This window comes from Cyprinus carpio, chromosome B6, assembly GCF_018340385.1.
Source record: "Cyprinus carpio isolate SPL01 chromosome B6, ASM1834038v1, whole genome shotgun sequence".
Lineage (NCBI taxonomy): Eukaryota > Metazoa > Chordata > Actinopteri > Cypriniformes > Cyprinidae > Cyprinus > Cyprinus carpio.
Window position 1 is genome coordinate 7,268,568 of NC_056602.1, and position 12,289 is coordinate 7,280,856.

General features: G+C 37.2%; 1 pseudogene; it reads left to right on the plus strand.

Annotated features, from left to right (window-relative positions):
- Positions 1-12,289, plus strand: part of LOC122134572 — a 60,029-nt pseudogene that overhangs the window by 25,060 nt on the left and 22,680 nt on the right.

Consider the following 12,289-nt stretch of genomic DNA (forward strand, 5'->3'; position numbering starts at 1 on the left):
ATGAAATGTGTTTTTAAATTTTTTTAAAACTGTTCTCTCTACACAGGCCATAGACTGGTTTACAGGAGACAGGAGAATATTTTTCTGTCCACACACACATCGCCTGGTGATACCAGCGAAAAAACTCAGGAACTACTATAAAGAGTACGAAGATTTCCGTGTATCCAGTAACCTCGAAGATCTGGTAACCAACCTCAGTCAGTGAGGGCAGTTATTCAAAATTTTGTCATCATATATTCACTGTCAGGTTGTCTTAAACCTTCATGCTTTTGTGGTGCATGCAAGCAGAATTATTATGAAGAATATCCTGGCCAGTCTTCCTCAGTCAGTGAGGGCAGTTATTCAGAAAAATTACCGTAAACATAACTAAACAACCAAAAGCCTTTTTAGACTTCATCTAGAGTGAAAAAAGTATATCTGTCTATCACTAAGCTTTGTACAATATATGTTCTATTCCCTTTATTCTCTTTACATATATTATGTAGAGGGATAAAATGTAACATGCATTCATCTAAACCTGTTTGAGGCGTGGGATTCTAGACACGATGGTGGATATTATGTATATAAAATGATTTGAAGGTAAAGCTGTTGATCCAGCTGGCTGGTAGTCTGGTTGAGAAAGGGCATGTCCATGTGACCGAGCTCAAGAGGTGTTTGGGTTTCTACGGTGGACAGAAGGTTACAGAGACTCTCTCTATGTTCCGGATTTTTTGGGTCAGTACCGCTGCCAGCTTGGACCGTCGAGCGGTAGGAGTGTGTTCTGAGGGTGAGCGGCTGAGAAAAAGCCCATCCCCTTTTAAAGAAATATATCCTGCATTTACTTCTTAATTTTGTGCATTATTTAATATATTTATAAATCTTGTATATTTATAAAATACTGTATATAAAGGTTTATATCCTGAGGTACAGTATAAAACATTTTGCATAAACTCACCCTGCAGTTTTTAGTATTTCCTCTGACTCCTCTTCAATAGGGCAGTAAAGATCTAGAGCTGGACATTATCCCAGCCAGCTTGACCCACACTGACCCAGAGGTCAACCTCAGCGATCCCGACCAAGAGGTTAATGAGGAAAAGAAGAAATCTGCCAGAAAGAAAGAGTGAGTGATGAAATTAAGTTCATGAATAAGAGAGATTTTAAATATGACTCAGAATCCTCATAATGTGTGGCAGCTTCCTGTGCGCAGGTTAAGCCGATAGTCCCCAAACTAAATCACAGCATCAATAGCTTCGTCTTTCACATGAAAATCCTTTTTAATCTTTATCATTTTCCTGAGGAATTAGCTTTGTGTTATGAAATGCTGTCTCAGGCGTTCTTTGCATTTCAGTGTCTGTAATTTGCTGGGCTTTCAGTGGGGTGTTTTGGTCTCTGTAGGTATATTATGGCTGAGCTGCTCCAGACAGAAAGAGCTTATGTCGAGACCTACAGGGAGTGTTTGGCAGGTGGAGAGTGTTTCTTCTGTCAAAGGGAAGCTCTAGAGGTTTTCTTACTGATCTCAGGACAGTCATGGCTTTTGATTGCAAGATCCATCCAGGTGGTTGCATAGTGATAGACCGCCTACTGTACGTTGCCTGAAATGCTGGTCTGATTTAACAAAGAATTGTGAACTTAGGATGAGTGATGAACTAACCTCCCTTGTGCATTTATTTGTGCAGACCTTTCTCTGGGAAATGACAAGCGGTGCTGAGATCCCATCTGGGAAATTGCAAACAAAGAACATGTGATCTTTGGGAACATTCAGGAGATTTATGCAATTCCCACAACAAGTATGTTTTCAAAACAAAGCTTTAAAACTGAAATAAAACAAAAATAAAATAGAAATATTGCAGATGAAAAGATGAAATACTTTAAGCTTAAAAATGAAAATATGAAGGACTAATATTTCTAAACTTTTACTCAAAACCAATACTATATATAAATATTAACTAATAAAACTAAATAAAATTAATAAATGAAATAAAAATGAATAAATAAAACAATTAAAAATTCTAAAACGCATAACAAATGTACTAAAACTTAAAATTAAAATACAAAAGCCTGTTCACATCAAGGAAGATAACTATAAAGATAACGATAAAGATATAGTTCTAAAAAATCGTTCTCGATATTAAGAATAGCAGAGTCCACACCACAACTATAAACGATAAAGACAGCGAAACGAAATCGTTAGAATCACTTTCAAAATGACTTTTTCTCCAGCTGATGAACGATAAAAAACTGACAGTCAATCAGAATCCATCCTGCTGTTATCAGCTCGAGAATTTAAAGCGGCAGGCGAGCGTAACGTGCGCTTAGAATAAACAGACAATATTGTTCACTTCTCTGGTGTGGACGCTACTATTGTAATCTTTATAGTTATCATTCTTGATGTGAACAAGCTTGAGAACTGACAAATAAAATCTCGACTATATAGTATTAGACCGTAAGTACACTGATCTCACACAAGGCAGAATGTTCATGCTGATATACTCCAAAATGGGCCAAATGCATTAGTCATTAGCAACAACAACAACCAACTATATTTCTTCAAAAAGTGTCAAATCTAGTTATGTTTTGCCCACTTGTTTGTTTTTAGCGTAGCGTTTTTTTTCTGAAAGAGCTGGCAAAACTATGAGCAGCTTCCAGAAGATGTGGGCCATTGTTTTTGTCACATGGGTGAAGATACAGATGCATCCATCGTCTTTTCCTTTAATTTTTCTTTGTTTTGAGAACATTGTGATTTCAGTATGGACTAGTCATCATCATTTTACTCCGTTATGACCTCAATATTTAAAAACCAATGTGTGCTGCGAGGCCTGTAAAATAGGAAATTTGCCAACGCTGTATTTTGTAAATCATTATTTAAAACTTGAAAGGTCCCAAAATATAAATTCAGGTGTGAAGAATTAATTGTTTTAAGCAGTAGCTTCTGGTTCTCTGGTGGGTTTGCCTACATCATAAATAGTGAATGTGTTTAGTTTTTTCCCGGAGATTACTGCAAGGCTGATAAATTCCCCATATTACTACGTCACCTACTGCAAAAACAACAACCTGACTCCAGTCAGCTCATCCAGGGCCAGCTGGAAGACTCGCGGGTGATTGGATTCGGCAAGATTTCTTTTGATGTGAGTCGGCTCTCTTTTTTCTCCTAGTCCGTTCCTTTTGGAGGTTTTGGGTGGCAGCATGGGTTGAGAGTTGATAGGTATGACTCAATAACACAACAGGGGGCGCCAGATAGCTGCTGTCATCCACCCTTTACTACGTCCATTCCGAATGAATAAATCCAGTTTATATTATTAGTCAGAATTAATCTGAGAATGTTGTACATTTTTAAAAAATGTGAATGACACTGATGTGCTAACCGTGCGACCTGCCCTTGGGTTGGACAAAAAAACAGATAACCCAGGGTGGTAAATAGGTCATGGGAATATTTTGCAGGAGGGTGGTGGGATTTAAAGGGATTTTGGGTACTTGTTTTGAGGACATTTCCAGCTGGCTAACCCAACTAAAAACTAGATATTTGACTAGTAAGGGCGACCAGCTAGATCAGGCTGAATACCATTTTTAGGCCAGAAAAGGCTGGGGTTAACCCTATAGGTTTTTTGTTATCATAATAACAAGGTTTTTCATGCTGTTTTTCTCACAGGAGATACAGCGGAGACATGGATTGGCCAATTCAATCTCCATAATTCGTACCTGATCAAACCCGTTCAGAGAATCACCAAATACCAGCTTTTTACTGAAGTGTGGAGATGAAGTGTGTGTTGTTCAGACTTTACCTGATGTGAATCAGTTTGCAGCACTAAATGGTTGTTGGGTTTGTGTCTCTGCGTGTTGGTGCAAATGTGTTCGTGAACAGGAGTTGCTGACATGCTGTGAGGAAGGGAAAGGAGAAATAAAGGAGGGTTTGGAGGTGATGCTCAGTGTGCCTAAACGTGCTAAATGATGCCATGCACGTCAGCATGCTCGGGAGGGTGAGCGATAATCACGGCAGCTGTACTGAAAACGGAACTGTGTGCAGAAGGGCTTTAAAGTCGCAAATAGCTTTTTTAAAGCATTTTTCTTATGAATGATGACTGTCTTGAAAAACAGATGATATTTATTTGTTTTTGTTCACAACCGAAACTGTTTTTTTAAAGAGAGAATGCATTTTGCCAGATTTTTTTTTTTTTATATTATTTGAAAAAATACAATTTTGTTTGTTTTTATTTATTATTAACACTTCAATTATTATTAAAAAATATTCTTACAAGTTATTTATCATTAAATATTTATATTTGTTTATTTTGCTTGATAAAGCCAGAATCTGAATTTTAGATCGATGATGAGTTTTTAATATTTTGCACTTATGCATTTGTTTATTTGTGTAATTTGTTGTTCTGGTTTCAGGTTTTGATGAGAACCTGGCCGTACAGGGGGGGAGTTGATCCTACAGGACACCTTCCAGGTGTGGGACCCCCAAATCTCTGATCCGCAAGGGCCGGGACCGACATCTCTTCCTCTTTTGAGATCTCTCTCGTTTTCAGTAAAGAGATGAAGACTCGTCAGGACGCACCAAATATGTTTACAAGACCAAGCTGCTGGAAGGAGCTCCAGGATGACACGTTGTCAAGAAGTGTAAACAAAATGAAGTCTTTAGTGCTTTTTTTTTCCCACTTTATTAGTAAGTCGTTAGTGGTAGTGTGATTCAAATGTGTTTTGACAGACATCAGAGTTAGGAGTCACCGAACACATTGAAGGTGATCCCTGTAAGTTTGCTCTATGGGCCGGCCGGACACCTACATCTGACAACAAAACAGTTCTCAAGGTAAGATGTGCTTTTCTGTATGTCTGTGTGTATCAGTGTCAGATAAAACCCAAGAGCAGAAACATAGTGGCCAATGCTAGTAAGAAATGAATATTATTACCTTTATGAGGGATACTTTTTAACATGCATTATTGATATTATGACTATTAAAAAATTAAAATTATTATATAATTGCTAAATTTATTATTACTTATGTCAGGCTTTACAGGGTTCAAACAATTGTTTTTTTTTTAATGCTGCTACCACGTTTAATAAAATAATTATCATGAATAAAAATGCCAAATATTTGATGATTTGCACAAAGGCCTATTATTTAGTCTTCAGTCCTTAGAGAACTGTGAAAAAACTAAAATAAATGTAAATTGCAGCCCAGTTAGGAATAGATCAAATGTTCTCTCAAATTAAAATCCTAACAAATTACATATTAAATACTAAATATCTGGGGTATGTTTCTCATATTTAGGGGTAATTCTGCTCTAAGTTTTGGTTAAATTCTGACCCTGGTGAACATGCTTTGAGCCATTTTTACTCACTTGAGTGATTGTGCATTTCGTGCAATCTTGCATTTTCATCTTCGCTCTCGTTTTACCCATCCTCTCATCCACCCAAAGGCCTCCAGTATAGAAGTGAAACAGGAGTGGATCCGGAACATCAGAAGTGATTCAAGAGCGAACCATTCACCTGAAGGGGGCACTAAAGGAGCCCATACACCCTCCCAAAACCCCCAGCCAGACAGCGCAGCATCAGCAAGAGGTATTTGACCTCACCCACCTTCTGTCTTCATTCCCTTAAAACAGATTTTTATTTTTTCTCTGCTCAGGTTCTACTTTAATCTGCACTGAGAGAATCAATATATCTTTACTCCCAAAATTGCACAGCTCTAATCCCAGACCTTGTTGCTAGGTATTAAAGATTGTGCATGTGATTGCAATAGAAGTTAAGTTTCTAATCTTATTTAATCTTCAGGGAAACGCCCTGAGGACGCAGACAGCCAGGGTGATGCCAGCAGCCAGCCGGACACAATCTCCATCGCTTCCCGCACCTCCCCAGAACACTGTAGACAGTGACAAGGTACAACTACACTACAAAAAACACAATCATAACTCTATGACATCCACTATGTAGACCCTGACACTGTAGTGCCCTTTGGTTTGACTGTGAGGATTTTTTTAACAATTTTTCCTTAATCCCAGAAGCATTGGTTAAAGGGATAGTTCAGCCAAAAATGAAAAAAATTCTGTCATTTATTCACCCTCTTGTCGTTCCAAACCTGTAAGAGTTGCTTTTATTATGTTGAACATAAAATAAGATATTTTGAAGATTGCTGGTAATCAAACAGTTGGTGGTTGCCATTGGCTTCCATAGTATTTTTTTTTACCTACTATGGAAGTCAATGGCAACCACCAACTGTTTGATTACCAGCAATCTTCAAAATATCTTTTTTTTTATGTTTAACACGAGAAAGCAACTCATACATGTTTGAAACGTAAGAGCATTGGTATCAAAATTAAGTTCAAGAAGAGAGTTTTGATTAATTGATTTGAGAGAATTGATGTTAATATAACTGAACAACATGCTTTTTTGGTTTATTTTATATGGTTGATTTCCTTGTTCGTATTTGCAGGTTTGACTGTATGAGGAGGATTTTTTTACATTTCTCCTCAAACATAAGAGAAATATGTTGAAAAACATGTGAAAAACGTGTGCTTTAAAAGTAATTTCTGTTAAATGGGAGTTACTCCCCCATGGAAAATCTGACTCTCTCATACACACATACAGCTGTTTAGACACCAAACAAGTTCATCTGCGGTGTGCGTGTGTTTGATTATAGAGTTTGCTCATGGATATAAGGGTATGTTTTTATATATATTTTGGGGTTTTTGAAAAACAAGACTTTTATGCTCACCAAGGCTGCATTTATACAATCAAAATATCTCTTTTCTATTTTCTCTATTCTCTTTCCCTCGTTTGTTGTTTTCATGATGGTGGTCCAAAATCCTCCCGATCCTTTTTTTGTGTGTGTGTTTGTGTGTAAGTTCATTTCTGAGATTTACAGTTTTGCCCAAATTATTTTAGTGTGCAGGATGAGTCATTTTGTTTTCTTTCTTTCACCAACTTTCTTGTTGCTTGTCTTTGTTATATAATTTTCATCTCTGTCCCACTAAATTTGGTTCTGATTCACTATTATTCACATCCAGTATGTCAGTGCGGCAAAAACTGTATCATCGCTTCTCATCTCTCCCTCTGTCTTTTCTCTGTAATTTTATGATTACTTGCGCCTGCTCTTAACCTCAGGCCAGTCTCTCCGCTCTTGTTTCATTCAACCGTCTAATTACAGCCAAAAAAGCTCTGAGTCAAGAGCGGCTCATGTTCCCTAGAAACACTTTTTTAATAGACTCTGCTGCCAGATCAGTTGTTTTGCGGTGTTCATGTGGTTTAAGTCAGGACACAGACATCAGATGACACACCTACTGACTGTTCCCTGAGTGTCTGACACTGTATGTCACATACAAAATGGCAAGTGTTGTATACTAATGTATAATAGCAAGTGTAATGTATACTAACATTAATAGGATCACATTTTTAAAAGACAATGAAACGTTTGTATAAATAAACACTGTAACAAAGCAGAGATCAGTTAGTTTCCTCCTCACTTTCCTCACTGAAGCTGAGATCGTTCGCCAGCTTAAGTGAAAGTTAATGTGCCTAGCGTTTTCGACTCGTACATTACACGTCACACCCTGATATCACATGTCTTCACGGGACCTTTACGGTTTGTGTGTGAATGCACGCACATATTCCGGGTAATCGCTGGTAGTGTGAAAGGGGCATAATCTAGCGACCTGGGAACAATTGCCAGGACACATTACCCATGTATTTTCCGGAATCGCAGTGTGAAAGGGGCTATAAGCAAATGAGAAGTCAGAACAACTGTGATTGGTCACTTTATATGTCAGTCCTCCTGTCTAAGTGAGCCTTTTTTAGCCAGAATTAACGTGAATGTGAAGCAGACTTCATGCAGATTCAAAATTAATTATATATATTAACAAAGTAACTCAAGCAATCAAGTGATTAGTCATCCAAGCTGGGTTCTTACAAATGTAAATTTCTCAAGTGGAAATGTTACCCCCCTTAACATACTGTGATGCCGTGTCCTGGCATGATGAGACAAAAACCAATAAAACCCACTACAAACAAGGCATTTGTTGCATCCAGTGGGGACATAATCACTGATTATAATGACTTATGCTGTCTTTTTATGCGTTGTGTTGCGTATAGCAATGCGTAAACATAAAACCATGTCTGCATTTGTGATCGGAGAAACAACAAACAAAAAGGGCTACTCTACACTGCTCAAAACTCATGTTTGAATCATCAGTGGCAATTTCTTTAAATATGAAAACGTACTTACAGGCTGTGAGTCAGAAGCACCAGACTGTCCTTGCAAAGTTGGAATTGCTTTACTTCATAGAAACAGCCTTTGTTCACAGAGAACTGAGAACATGTATATGTGATACTTAATTATTAATCTATTACCTTAAAATCTCACAGGGATATCTAGTAAATATATAAGGGTGAAAAAGGTGTGTTTGTCATAGTATAATACATCCTTAAATAAAACTACTCAATAATAATTCAAACAAAGCATTTTAAAATGTAATTTAATCTAGTACTTAACTTTTTGGAATCTGATTGCATAAACAAGATTACATGTAATCTGTTACTACCCAGCTCTGTTAGTCCTATAATTACACATATTATTTTCATTTTTCTGTCTGTCTGTCTCTGTGGAGTTATTGTACTGCTAGGGCCTTCTTATGTCATTGTGGTTTGAGGTTTGTGTGTTGTTTGTATGTATAGCTGTGTGTGTGTGTGTGTGTGTGTGTGTGTTTGTGTGTGTGTGTGTGTGTGTGTGTGTGTGTGTGTGTGTGTGTGTGTGTGTGTGGGAGACCCAATGGACATTCAAATACAGAACTATTTATAGGCTCCTCATATTCCCTATTTTTACAGACTAGACAACGCAGTGCTCTTCACACACATACACAAACTTCTCTTGACTTTTTTGTTGCTTGTGTCTCTGGGTAGTGAGGTTTGCCATGCTGTCAGCATTTGTCCCAGAAGTTAGCTAAATTTGACATAACCTAACCTCCATTTAAAAAAAAAGGTAAAAAAAAGAAATATTCAAAAGAAAACCATGTGTTTGCTTTTGTTTATTTTATTCCAAAAATAAAAAAATTAGGAGTAGCCTTAAGGTTTGGTTTGGTTTGATCTTTAGAAAATACAATTATTTTTTAATAAAAACTGTACATGTCTGTAGTTGGGTTTGTGTGTGTGTCTGTTTCGATATATTTGAGTATATATATAATTAGATATATTTTTTTTAGTTTGACTTAGAGTTGCCACATCAGTTGTTTTTAAAAATGCATGAAATCTATGTGCCTGTGTGTGTGTATCTACCATATGCTCTCTGTCTTTATCTCACATGCACATGTGCACACACACACACACACACACACACACACTTTTTCTTTCCTGGTGTTTTTCCCATGCTGTCACAGGGGTTTCAGATATGTCACTTTCCACTTCTTACAGTCTTTCATATCTTTGATCCGGTCCATTCATCTCTTCTTCAGTTGACCACGTGGCCGCCATCCATCTGGGCTACAATGCAGTGCTCTTCACACACATACACAAACAGCTTTGACCTCACTCTTTCCTTGCCCAGTTTGGGTGTTGCGTCTATTTATTTCATTTTTCCTTCTCTCTCACTTTTCATAGTTCTGTTGGAGTCTGTGCTTGTTTTCCTCCTCTTTTTCTCAGTCTCTCCCTCTCTCTCCTGCATGGGCAGAACCCTCTAAACACTCAGCTGTGCAGATCCATATGACAGCTCAATAATTGTTCTCCGTGCATGCTGAGGATGAGTTCAGTCACTAGCTCTGTGTGAGAATCTGGGAGTGAGAACTTTGGTTAAAGCGTTTTCTACCTGACTGTCGGCCAATCAGAAGGCGGATCTGGTTGGCAGACTGACTTCTGGTTGGTTGGATTGGTGGTACAGATAGAATCATGCCCAGGTGGAGGAGTTTCAGACTACCCAAGAGAACCAGACCTGTGAGTACACATGCTTCTGATGGGTTTTGGATATTAGATTATATTGGCTTGTGATTTTTTTATTGTGAAGGTTATGTATTAGTGGTGGTTTTTAAGGAGAAATGTTTCTGTTGTCTCTTTCATTGTTGTTTTGGATATCACATAATTGTATGGTTTATTTATGTTTTTAATAATTCATAAAGCAATGTGTTTATACATTGACTCTCACATGTGTGTTTCCAGTACAATGCCTTAGTACCAAGATTGATTTAAATTGCCACTTTTAAATTTTTTACACTGCTATAATATCAAACAGTGTTTTAATAATGCTGTTTTTGACAGCAGTGGCTATTTAATCAGCCCAGCCACTAACATCGCCCTCTGATTTAGCAAGAACTGTAAGTGTTTTCCCCATAATCTTTCTCAAATTATTTCAAGTGTCTCTGCTGACATTTGCATTTTAAATGTAGGAGTGCACTTGTGGATCTGTCTGCGTTTGTGTGTGTGTTTTCTGTCCCCATAAGCATGAGCTCACATTTGGACTGTGTTTTTTGAGTTGCTTAGAAGGGAGTGGCTGTTCATATTCTACACCATGTGTTTGTTTGGCTAGTCAGATCTTTAAAGCTATAACATGCATTATATTATAATTAGTATTCGCAATAATAACTAGACTCCTGTTTGTATAATGTATAATATAGTAATTCAAAAATATATTAATTATTTAAAACCTATTTAAAATAATTGAAATATATTAATAATTAAAATATATTAAACAAGACTAAATTATTCAAATATATAATATAATGGATAAACCAATAGATGTCATGTAAATATCTAAATTAACATTTTTAATTATTTAAATGGATATTAACTACTATAGTATGAATGTAAATTACTTTATGATTGTCAAAGATATCAAATTGTTACCCTATTAGTATTATTATTATTATTAGTGACTGATGCAAAACACAGTATATCTGTGTGTCTTCTACTACATGTTATTAATTTTACTTGAACTGCACATGTATATATATAAGTTAGCAGTACATCTTGACTCTAGTCTGCATGATGTCTGTTGTGAAGAAAGGGAAAGTGTCAGCTAAATGTTCTCATATGGCACATATGTAATCCTGTCTGATTCTCTGTGGGGGATTAAGCTTTCCTCATGGTTGAGAGTTCTGTCAGCATGGAATAGTCTGTTCCATATGGCGGGAATTCCTGTCCAGCTGTAAAGAATCAGGGAGGGAAAACACCCTGTGTTCCCTCGAGGAGGGTGTATCTCTCTCTCCTCCACCCAATCACACACTCTTTCGTCTCTGCCTCGCTCTTCAGGGATTCTAGAGTTGTAAATCTAGAGTTAGAGCCTTTTGTATTTCCATTGTAGCTTTGAGAACAGCATTAATTACACACATAATTACAAACGCACTCACACTCATACACAAACTCACACAGATACAGCAAAGACGATTAATACAAAAAAAGGAAAATCTTCCAAAAAACATTTGCATACATGTGTAAACACACACGCATTTAGACAGTAAAGGAAGCACATAGACATTTGTTTTTATATCATGATGTGCACCTCCCACATGATTTAGTGGTTTTTAAATGAAGATGATTGCAATTATCACAGACTAACCCCGACACAACTATTTGGGTGTTTTTTATTTTAAAGCATTTACTATTTTAATTATTTTAGTATGTAATTTATTTATGTGATGGCAAATCTAAATTCTCAGCATCATTACTCCAGTCTTCAGTGTCACAAGATCCATCAGAAATCATTTTAATATAGGCTACTGATTTGAGGCTGAATTCCACATCACTGAATGATTACACTTTTTATATAGCACTATGGTACTAACATGATAAATGTCCAAAAAGCCATGACATGTTGTCATGATATTATGTTTTGGTCCTTTTTTGGTACATTTTTTAAGGTTCTACTGTGGTTATGAGCACAGCTCTAGTGTTTAATATGAGAAGAAGGCGAGTTTTGTTTTACCTTCCAGCTGAATGTATGACAGTTCAGACATAACTACATTCAGGGAGCGCCGCTGTCTAGGGTGGGATGCTGGGTCAGAACAGAACTGGTGCAGACACCCAGCAGCAGAGTCTGAAGTTTTGATGTATTCAGGAAGCAGGACAGAGATGGAGAGGCCTCCATAGGAGAACAGCTGTTCAGTCCTGCCTTTTCCTCACTTACTCATCCTGTTTCTCTTAGTCTTGAGTTCAGTTTCAGTGGGTGTGTTTGATGAAGATTAGAACATGTTTCCGTGTGTCTGTAAATGAGGTTGTGAGGTGTTGAATTGATTTTCTGTCACTGTAGGGTGAGTTTGACTCAGGTGGTGATGTGTATATTTGTTCAGTGAGCTGGTTTCTCTCAGCCTGCCCTGTTTTTCCTTTCTCCTGGGA